This window comes from Salmo salar, chromosome ssa29, assembly GCF_905237065.1.
Source record: "Salmo salar chromosome ssa29, Ssal_v3.1, whole genome shotgun sequence".
Lineage (NCBI taxonomy): Eukaryota > Metazoa > Chordata > Actinopteri > Salmoniformes > Salmonidae > Salmo > Salmo salar.
The window spans coordinates 12,742,222-12,752,490 of NC_059470.1; the positions used below are offsets into that span (position 1 = coordinate 12,742,222).

The following is a 10,269-nucleotide window of genomic DNA, read 5'->3' on the forward strand; positions in this document are numbered from 1 at the left end:
TAATTAAGCAGTTGCAGTGTAGTTATTCTTTAACGTTTTATACTTCCTGTGTGCAGTCTGTGTGCGTACAGTATCTACAGTGTAGGTGATAAGTAACACACGACAGACTACATTATGTGCGAGGGTATGTGGGTGCACAGTCGCTTCCCTTGTTGTGTGCTCAATACGAATGCTTCGTTGCTGCATCTACATGTGACTGGAGACTTCACCTCTGTGCTAGTTTAGCCAGGTCACTCATAGATACCACCCTGACAGAAATAGGGTGCAATCGTCACGTGAGTGGAGACAGGGCACAATACCAGTTTGGTCCAGTTTTAAAACGACGACCACTCCCCTTACTCACACACATTCCTTTCAATACTTTGTCACCCTCCTGAAATACACTCACACTGAGGTGTAGCCACCATATTTTTACAATCAGACAGCTGCCCAAGCAGTCACTCCCCTGAGGGGAGGCGTAAAGTGCCCTACATGCAGGACAATAATGGAGTCAATGAATATGAGTGAAAATACAATTTGTGGAGGGAGTCTTGCTGTGAGTGAAGGGTTTGTTGAGCCTACTGGATATGGCTACTGTATATCGGAACCCAGGGGAGAGACAGTGTGAACCATCAAGCCACATTAACATCCACCACTAGAAACCAAAGACGTGCTTTTGTATTGCACTCAACATTAGCAAAATGTTCCTAACAAGTAAGTGGATACTGAATCCTGATATTAAATGTTCATATGTACTTTTTAAGTTCATTCCCAGAATATTGTGTCATAATCCTAAAAAAAAAAAATTTATAGCATGGGGTTATAAAGACGTCCTTGAGACTGATGATGTCATCCACAGAGAATGCGTGGTATGGATTTCATTCTGCAAAGAGTTGGCCTATTTCTTGGAAAATATGATTGAGAGGGCGAACAATAACCAAGAACATTGTTTTATTTGTTATAAAACCTTGTTTCCCAATACCTTTCCCAATAGTGAACCAACGGTGTGAGTCTCACCATTGTCAAGATATGACATGTTCCTCAACAACAGTGTGAGTCTCATCGCTGTCAAGATGTGACATGTTCCTCATAGGCATTCCAAAAGTGATGTTCCCTTCAGCTAGGCAACATTAGGTGTTCCGTAAATTAAGCAATTTAAAAGAACAGAAAGCTTGTTACATTGCATTGTTTTTTTGTCTCCTCAATGCCTTGATTTGTCTCAACTCTCCTAACCCTATGTATGCAAGAACACGCTTGTCATTGGAGGACATTAGCACATTCTGAGTTTATGACCACCCAGAGCTGTAGAACTAGCTGCTCTGGCTAATCATTTGTATTTTACTGTGCAGACCTGTCAACGGCTAATATGTTTGAACTGTTGCATGGATCGAAAGTGGTGCACTATAAAGGAAATAGGGTGCCATTTGGGAAGCACCCTAAAAGTGTGGACACCCTTTGGCCTTCAAGTCACTAAGGCTGCGTTTAGACTGATCTATAGCAGTCATTGGTCTTTTGAAAAAGTACTGGCACCTGTGATTGGTCAAAAGACCAATTAGTGGAAAATAGATCAGAATGTTGCTGCCTGTGTTAATGCAACCACAGCTCTGCTTTAAGAGAGCTGCTTTTAGACCAGGGGATAAAATCTGCCCACTCTCATTGAAGCCATGGAAGTTCAAGGATGACCACGGTACTGCAGGCATTATTAGCAGAAAACAGGATCCCCATTATAGTGAATGAAAAAATGACAATCTTCGTGGTCAATCTTTGTGTAAGCCCCAAAATATTTGGAAGACAATCATGGTACCAATAATTTATTCTACGCCAGATGTATGTATCCTTGAACCAATTATTTTAAAATCGCCCACAGATTAAGTTATAAGGATAATTAAGTTGCTAATGGCTGCCTGCAGTACCCCGGTCGGCCTTCAACTTGAGTTACCTAATGAGAGGGGGCAGCACTGAGCTAGCCTGCAACGTCACTTCCTGGAGTAGCTCAAACTGTGCATGATATGTCTCCATGAGACCCCATCTTAACTGACCTAATTTGGCTTCAATGCGCTAGTGACATAGGAATGAATGGTGTCACATGGTCGATGGCTTTGTCCATTCATATATACAGTCATTGGTTTACAGTGCTTGACTTGGAATGAAATAGGTGTCGGTACTCATTTTGGGTGCCAGTACTGTTTATATTTAGGTGCAAGAGTTCCACAATACTTTTGATCATGTTCTATAAGAAGAACAGGAGCTCAAGCAGAGAACATTTTAGGTGCCGGTAGTCCTGCACCTAAAATGTAGGTGCTGGAACTCGTGCCCAATTCAAGCACTGTTGGTTTGGACAGGCTGCCCAAGTCTGATATTTTTTCACTAATTGGTCTTTTGATCATTTAGATCTGAAAAAGATCTGATGTGAAAATATCTGATGGGATTTGTCAAAAATATCACATACGGGCTGCCCGTGTAAACTCATCCTAAACGCAGCCGAGGAGTGATTCATAAATCAATATGAAACTAGGGCCAAGTGTGAAAGACCCAGACAGTTCTTCTGGTAAACGGTTAACCTTCGATTGAGAGCAGCTTTAGCATGCACACTCATATAAGTAAGGAGGGTAATACTTTCACTCTTGCTTTATTGCCTTTGATGAGTTCATTTTTTTCTGTGTTTGCAGGAAGACTGTTGAAGACCCTTCCCGCTCTGCTCTACTTTACTCAGCTGTCAATCAAACAGGATCAGCAGATTTATAATGAAAATCAAGGCATCTGGATGGAAGTTATGAAAAGGTGAAAAAAAGCACAAGGGATTTGTTTATGGTCAATACGTGATTTTATGTTGTCATGTCTGTCCCTTATATTGTGTCAATAGTCTGCTGTATGATAGGAAACCTGCCCTAGAGAGTGTACCTATGAATAAAGTACACACTCTCACATACGTACCATAAATCCCCTCATTAACACATTATCAGAGGGGATTTCACTTCACACCTCGTCAGGAACCTGACCCCAGGTCTAGACAGGGTTTGAGGGACGTCCCTAGGGAATATTTAAACAGTGGTCATCACCTTTCCTTCCTCTCTCTCGCCACTCAGTTTACAACCCGTTGCTTATAGGCTTTCTAACCGGGGCTCGTATTCATAAAGCGTCTCAGTGTATGATTGCTGATCTAGGATCCATTTTTCCTTTTAGATCATAATGAATACGATCACATGGACAAGAGGGACCTGATCCTAGATCAGCACTTCCACACAGAGACACTTTATGAATACAGGCCCAGGGGTTTTATGAGGGTCAGAATTGAAATAAAATAAAGGAATACAAAGGAAAGAAATAAGTAGCTTTGTGTTGTTACACACTGCTCACTTCCTCTTTTCTTAGTCATGCTGATGTTGAAGACCCACCCTGAAACGGTACACTGTGAACTGTACTGTGCCCGGGAAGTACCTAATGTCACAAATATCATGTACTACTAGATCCACTTACTACAACCTTATTCTAGTGAAAGGGACAGTCCATATACAAAGTCTCACCTACCGAAGCGAACTGTGGTGTGCGAGTGTGCATATGTGTGTACTATACAGAAAGTGCTTCATTATCATAGTCTTGGGGAAAGGGTAAGCAATAGACCATGCACTACTACATGGAAAATGTATTTATCCTCATAATTCCCTCACAGGCAGGCCTGCAAAACCAATGGGGTCTATTAAATGATGTCATATTCACATCTATTACGCTTAAGATAATTAAACAAAAGTCAGTTCTCAGTGGAACGGAACAATGGGATGTAAAAGAGGATATGATAAGTTGTGCAATGTATTGTTTTATGGGGACTGAGGTCAGTCCCATGTATGTACGTGTGTGTGCGCATGCACACATCTCTGTCTCTGTGTGTGTGTGCCTGCATGTCTGTGTATGTATATCTGTGTATCTGTTTGTCTGTGTTTGACAGATAATGGTACAGTACAGGTCAGTGTTTCCCAAGCTCAGTCTTCGGGACCCCAAGGGTTGCATGTTTAGTTTTTTCCCCCTAACACTACACAGCTGATTCAAAGCTTGATGATTAGTTGATCATTTGAATCAGCTGTGTAGTGCTAGTGTAAAAAACAAAACGTGCGCCCCTTGGGGTCCAGAGGACTGAGTTTGGGAAACCCTGGTCTAGGTTGAAATATGTTGAGGCCATGCTCCTGCTGCCTGTATTTTCCGCTTTTTATTGCCTATATTTTCCACTTTTTATTGCATGTGTCCTGAATGCTTTGTACTCTGTGACTGGTCGGCGTCAGTAGCTGTCACGTTCCATCCATCTGTACTAATCAGTCTTTGTCAATCAGAAAGAGACTGGAGCAGAATGCTTGAGTCTGAATAAATCTCTCACTTTGGCCGAAGTTAATTTGACTGTTTGTTTCTTACACCTGTAAGTCAGCGTTTATTCTTTACACTAAACCAAACACTGACACTGAACCTGGATTTTCTGTGTAACTACCTTCTACACTACACTTAGAAAAAAAGGGTGCTATCTAGAACCTAAAAGGGTTCTTCGGATGTCCCCATAGGAGAACCCTTTGAATAATAATTTTTTGGTTCCAGGTAGAACCCTTTTGGGTTCCATGTAGAACTCTTTTCACAGAGGATTCTACATGGAACCAAAAAGGGTTATACCTGGAACCAAAAAGGGTTCTCTGATTGGGACACCCGAAGAACACTTTTGGAACCCTTTTTTCTAAGAGTGTAGATAGACTTGATAGACCACATGCACTTACATACAAAAGTGTCACACTAACATACAACACATACAAACCATACCCTCACCTGTGCACATTCTCTTAAAACACGAGAGTTAAACAACATCTTTCTCTACAGTTACAGGGATTTTTATACCAGTCATTTACAGATTACATTGCAGCCACTAGCTTGTTCAAACATGACTCAAAAATGACTCACAAAATGGATTATTTTAATTCCACCCCACCCACTCCTTAATCTCCATTATATAACTTTCACTAAGGTACTGTAAATTCCCCAACAATAGATGTTGCCTTTGTACAGGAAGCCACAGAACCACAGGAGATGTCTAGATTAGACACCTCGTTTTGTTTCATTGTGCTCTCTCTCTCACTCTCTTAACTTTTAAGTTCAATTGGATCCGAAAGAAAGTGCGTAAGTTAAACAAACAGAGATCTCATTAAAAGAAACCCGCTGTCAACTCCATCCTCCCACTCCTTCCCTCCACAGGGGGACTGGAATGTCCTGTCATCCATTTCCTCCCACTCAGAAACACTGTGCTGGTGTGGTGATAGCATCTAGAGAGGTACAGGATCTAGGTAATGAATGAACTGGGATGCCCACACACTGACGATGGGACCCTGGACAACCTGACACCAAGTATGGAAAAGGATGACTGACTTTCCCACCAAAGTCCCGTATCATCGGAGGTGGCTACAGCCGATTGAACACACACACACACACACACACACACACGCGCATTCTCACATTCCACACAGGCAGATGCCTTGCCACACACAGGACTCAACCCTTCACGGACATACTGCATACACAACTTATCCACGCACCGTAATGCACATGCCACAAGATGGTTTGTGTATGCTGTGTCGCGGCATTGCTGTGGGTGACCGGTTTCTTTCCCCCCCAGCGGCTGCTCTTGGTCTTATTAAGGTGTTACTGTAACCTGTACTGTATAGCAGCTGAAGATATTCTACCCACACAGTCTATGTGATGAGTTTTAGGACTCACTGAGGGAGATTCTGACGATTAGTGATTGAGAAATCCCCTCCCTGTGGTACGGATTCATTTGAGCTCTTACTGGAAGGATCTTTATGTCAACTGAAAGGGAAGATATAAGTACATTTTGCCAATAACATTTTGTCTGTGTCCACATGTTTTGTGGTACAAACCAAAGCCTAATAGGAGTTCTATCTTTACAGTTCTCACTTTTCCTTCCCATGACTTCACAATCTCTGTGAATGGAATCATGTTCTATTGTTGCCTAACCTGTTTCCGTGGGTTGGCTTAACATACACATGCAGTATAGGGAGCTAATTACTACAGCAAAAGAGGAGTGTTAACACTGTTTCTATACTCATACATTACCATACATTATCTGTTCATGATCTGCAGTGGTATGTGACTGAATTTCCATACATCTGATAACAACAGTTTCACACTGTGAAGCATATTTGTGTTCACACTATTCACAAATACATGTAGAGTATATTCCTACATTATCTGTAACTTAGCCGTAGTGGAAGCTGACTGAATTTTAATAGATGTGATAATGTCTATGTTATCTTGATTTCAGCCATTAAAGCAAGGCCTACAGGGCAGGGTCATTGTCACTATTTGAGTTACAAGGGTCAAATCAGGGTCATGTCTGTTACCCACCCCGGCAACACAACATTAAAGGAAAAGGTTGTTAACTTACAGCTAGCTGCCTTATGGCACATGAACATACTCAGAATGTCATAAACAAGTACAACAGCCACCGTGGGGAAAAACAACTGCCCTTCACCATCTGGCCAATTCAACATAGTAACTACGTAAATCTAGCCTACTTCGAAACAAAAAATCTTGACAGGGTTCTCATAGGCTTACAATGTTGTTTTGATTATTGCTTGAAACAGTCGCTAAGATTATAGTTGGTTGCGACGGTTGCAAAATAGCTATCATTGACATAGGCTGTAGCAAAGCTAGCCAAAGAGCCATTTTACTGGATGAAGTTGAAGTATTTTTTTAAAGTATAATGCAGTTGATTTATGATGTTGACACAAACATTGTTATAAGCAGGACATTCATATCAGCCTTACAATTCAATGATAATCCAAAGGTAGTGTGTGAAATGCACACATAAGCAACATGTAAATTGAGGCTTTTTGTTGTTGTTGGTGGCCTATGAGAACTCCCCTATGTTTTCCCTCACAGTGGGGAAATTGAGTGCAGCAGGTGAGAAGGAATGTAACGGCCCAAACCGCGAGATATCCCGCTGTTCATTTCATTGGTCATTTTATTTGAATGACTTAATAACTGTGTAACAACATGTTACTACAATGATAGAACTGTGTTAGGAAACAGGTACACAAGGGAACTTGGATGTAAAACATTGGTATTCAGACCAGAAGGTTAATGTGTATGCATTAAGTGGGGATTATATGTACAACAATGTGAACGTTAATAATAATGGTAGTTGACAAATGGCAAAAATAAATGACGAAATAACACTGTAAAAGTAAATGTTACGCAGTGTAACCCCTCTCTTCACAAAAACAAAAGCACCAATTAGAAGTCACATAAGAGTTGTGAGGAGTTTTAATCCAGCTAAGTGACAGTCCACTCTTTGATGTTAGGTCACCACCTCTTTCGGGGAGGATGAAAGAACAAAACTTTCTTGCCAACGATCAATCTCTCAATGTACGACCATGTAGTGTTTTAAATTCAGCTCTTTATCAGCAACAGTGACATTATGGATTAAATAAAGCTTTATCGCTCAGGCAGGAAAAGGCTGGGCTGTCTGCCTCTCTCTCTGATCACGCTCACTGCCTTTTGATGTGGCCCTCTGTTTGTTCACCAGCGCCAGCGGTCTGCGTTCCCATTGAGCAATCTGCCACTGGCTAAATCCCTTTCGCCTCGCTGGGCAGCAGCAGCATTGTTTGCCTTTTACACTGGGAGGTGTGAAACATGCAGTCTCATTCACACCTCCCCAGCGCCAGTCCTTTTTTTTTTTTTTGGCTCCGCTGACCAGTCCACACCTGAGGTCAGACACTTCAACCACTGATCGTAATACCTCTTGACCGTGACCCAGTATTCTGTTGTGAAGCCACTCCTAAAGCTACGGTGTCCATATTAGGACATCCTCAGTCTCAGCGTGACTTATTTCACATTCAGCACTTCTTTCAGTCGAATTCAAATGTGGGTCTACAATGAGAATGCTTCATCGACAGCATAGCTTCTCACTATGTGGCTAGTTTCACTATCAATCAGTAGAATCTACTAAACTGCTTCTGTAATAAATGTTGGCTTCCTCAAAAAAGCTCCACACTTTCCCAAAATAGAGACAGAGCTCGCCTCTGTATTTCATGTGCTGTATGGAGAGAAACTGTATTTAGGTGTCCGAAACATCAAAACAATTTTCTCAGTCTAATTCTTACGTTATCTGTCTATTGAAGTTGAGGGTTGTGAGGGACTCGACTGCTAAACTTTGAGCACGTTATAAGTACTAGTCAATGTCTAGGGCAACAATCCAAAGGGTTCACTACAAGTGATATGGATCCCAGAATGAATGGCAACATTCAAGATCAAATATTTATCTGAGATTTCAGACCCCCCTCCAAAAAAAATTATATATATATATATATATTATTGTTGATATTCCATTGAAATTCATTGAGCAGCACACTGAATACAGTATTTTGTATTGATAAGAGAAGTTACACTACTTGTCATTCACCACCATCTGAGACATTTGCTAAGCTAAAACACTTCCTAAAGCGGAAACCAAAACCTCTGACTTCAGTTCCTCATAGTCTGAGGACTAGAACTTACACACCATAAATAGAAGAGAGTTTCATTCACAAATTGCACTTGGTCAGACAATGTCATAGAACATGGAGACGAGCTGCAGTGCTTACCAACAGCCTGGGATTTGTTTAATTGGGCTTATAATGGCACTTTTGTAATGACAACATGCATAACTTGTCACGCCCTGATCTGTTTCACCTGTTCCTGTGATTGTCTCCACCCCCTTCAGGTGTCGCTTATTTCCCCAGTGTATTTATCCCTGTGTTTCCTGTCTCTCTGTGACAGTTCATCTTGTATGTTTAGTCAAGTCAGCCAGCATGTTTTACCTGAACTCCTTTTCTGTTCTCTTTTTATAGTCCTCCCGGTTCTGACCCCTGCCTGACTCAGGGACTACTTTCCTGCCTGCCTGATCATCCTGCCTGCCCTGACCTTGATTCTGCCTGCCCTTCGGTACCTATTGGACTCTGCTCTGGTTTTGACTTTTTTGCCTGTCCACGACTATTCTCCTTTGGATGAATAAACATTGTAAAACTCCAACCATCTGCCTCCTGTGTCTGCATCTGGGTCTAGCCTTGTGCCTTGATATAACTGTTAAAAACATGGTTTCTCTGTACAATTATAATTAGAGAACAAAGAGTGTGAAATAGATACACAAGTATGTGGACAACCCTTCAAATGAGTAAATTTGGCTATTTCAGCCACACCCATTGCTGACAGGTCTATAAAATCGAGCACACCGCCATGCAATCTCCATAGACATACTGTAGAATGGCCTTACTGAAGAGCTCAACGTGGCACCTTCATTGGATGCCACCTTTCAAACAAGTCAGTTTGTAAAATGTCTGCCCTGCTAGAGCTGCCCCGGTCAACTGTAAGTGCAGTTATTGTGAAGTGGAAGGTCTGGATCAAAAATGGCTCAGCTGCAAAGTGGTAGGCCACACAAGCTCTCAGAACGGGGTCACTGAGTGCTGAAGCACGTAGCGCGTAAAAGTAATCTGTCCTCGGTTGCAACACTCACTACCGAGTTTCAAACTGCCTCTGGAAGCACAATAACTGTTCGTCGGGAGCTTCATGAAATGGCTTTCATTGGCCGAGCAGCTGCACACAAGCCTAAGATCATCATGCATAATGCCAAGCGTCAGCTGGAGTTGTGTAAAGCCATTGGACTCTGGAGCAGTGGAAATGTGATCTCTGGAGTGATGAATCATGCTTCACCATCCAGCAGTCCCGACAGACAAATCTGGGTTTGGTGGATGCCAGGAGAACGCTACCTGCTCCAATGCATAGTGCCAACTAAAGTTTGGTGGAGGAGGAATAATGGTCTGGGGCTGTTTTTCATGGTTCGGGCTAGGCCCCTTAGTTCCAGTGAAGGGAAATCTTAAGGCTACAGCATACAATGTCATTCTGGACGATTCTGTGCTTTCAACTTTGTGGCAACAATTTGGGGAAGGCCCTTTCCTGTTTCAGCATGACAATGGCCCCGTGCACAAAGCGAGGTCCATATAGAAATGGTTGGTCGAGATCGGTGTGTAACAACTTGACTGGCCTGCACAGAGCCCCAACCTCAACTCCGTCGAACACCTTTGGAATGAACTGGAACGTTGACTGCGAGCCAGGCCTAATCGCCCAACATCAGTGCCCGACCTCACTAATGCTCTTGTGGCTGAATGGAAGCAAGTCCCCTCAGCAATGTTCCAACATCTAGTGGAAAGCCTTTCCAGAAGAGTGGAGGCTGTTATAGCAGCAAAAGGGGGACCAACTCCATATTAA

At 42.3% G+C, this 10,269-nt stretch overlaps 1 long non-coding RNA gene across 1 annotated transcript in view; it reads left to right on the forward strand.

The window, feature by feature from the left end:
* LOC106590163 (uncharacterized) overlaps nt 1-9,036 on the forward strand; it is a 47,573-nt gene extending 38,537 nt beyond the window's left edge. The window contains exons 2-3 of the long non-coding RNA XR_001325014.2: nt 2,649-2,760; nt 8,856-9,036. This is a non-coding gene — a long non-coding RNA (uncharacterized lncRNA). The remainder of the gene's footprint in view (nt 1-2,648; nt 2,761-8,855) is intronic.
* Nucleotides 9,037-10,269: the final 1,233 nt, after the last annotated feature.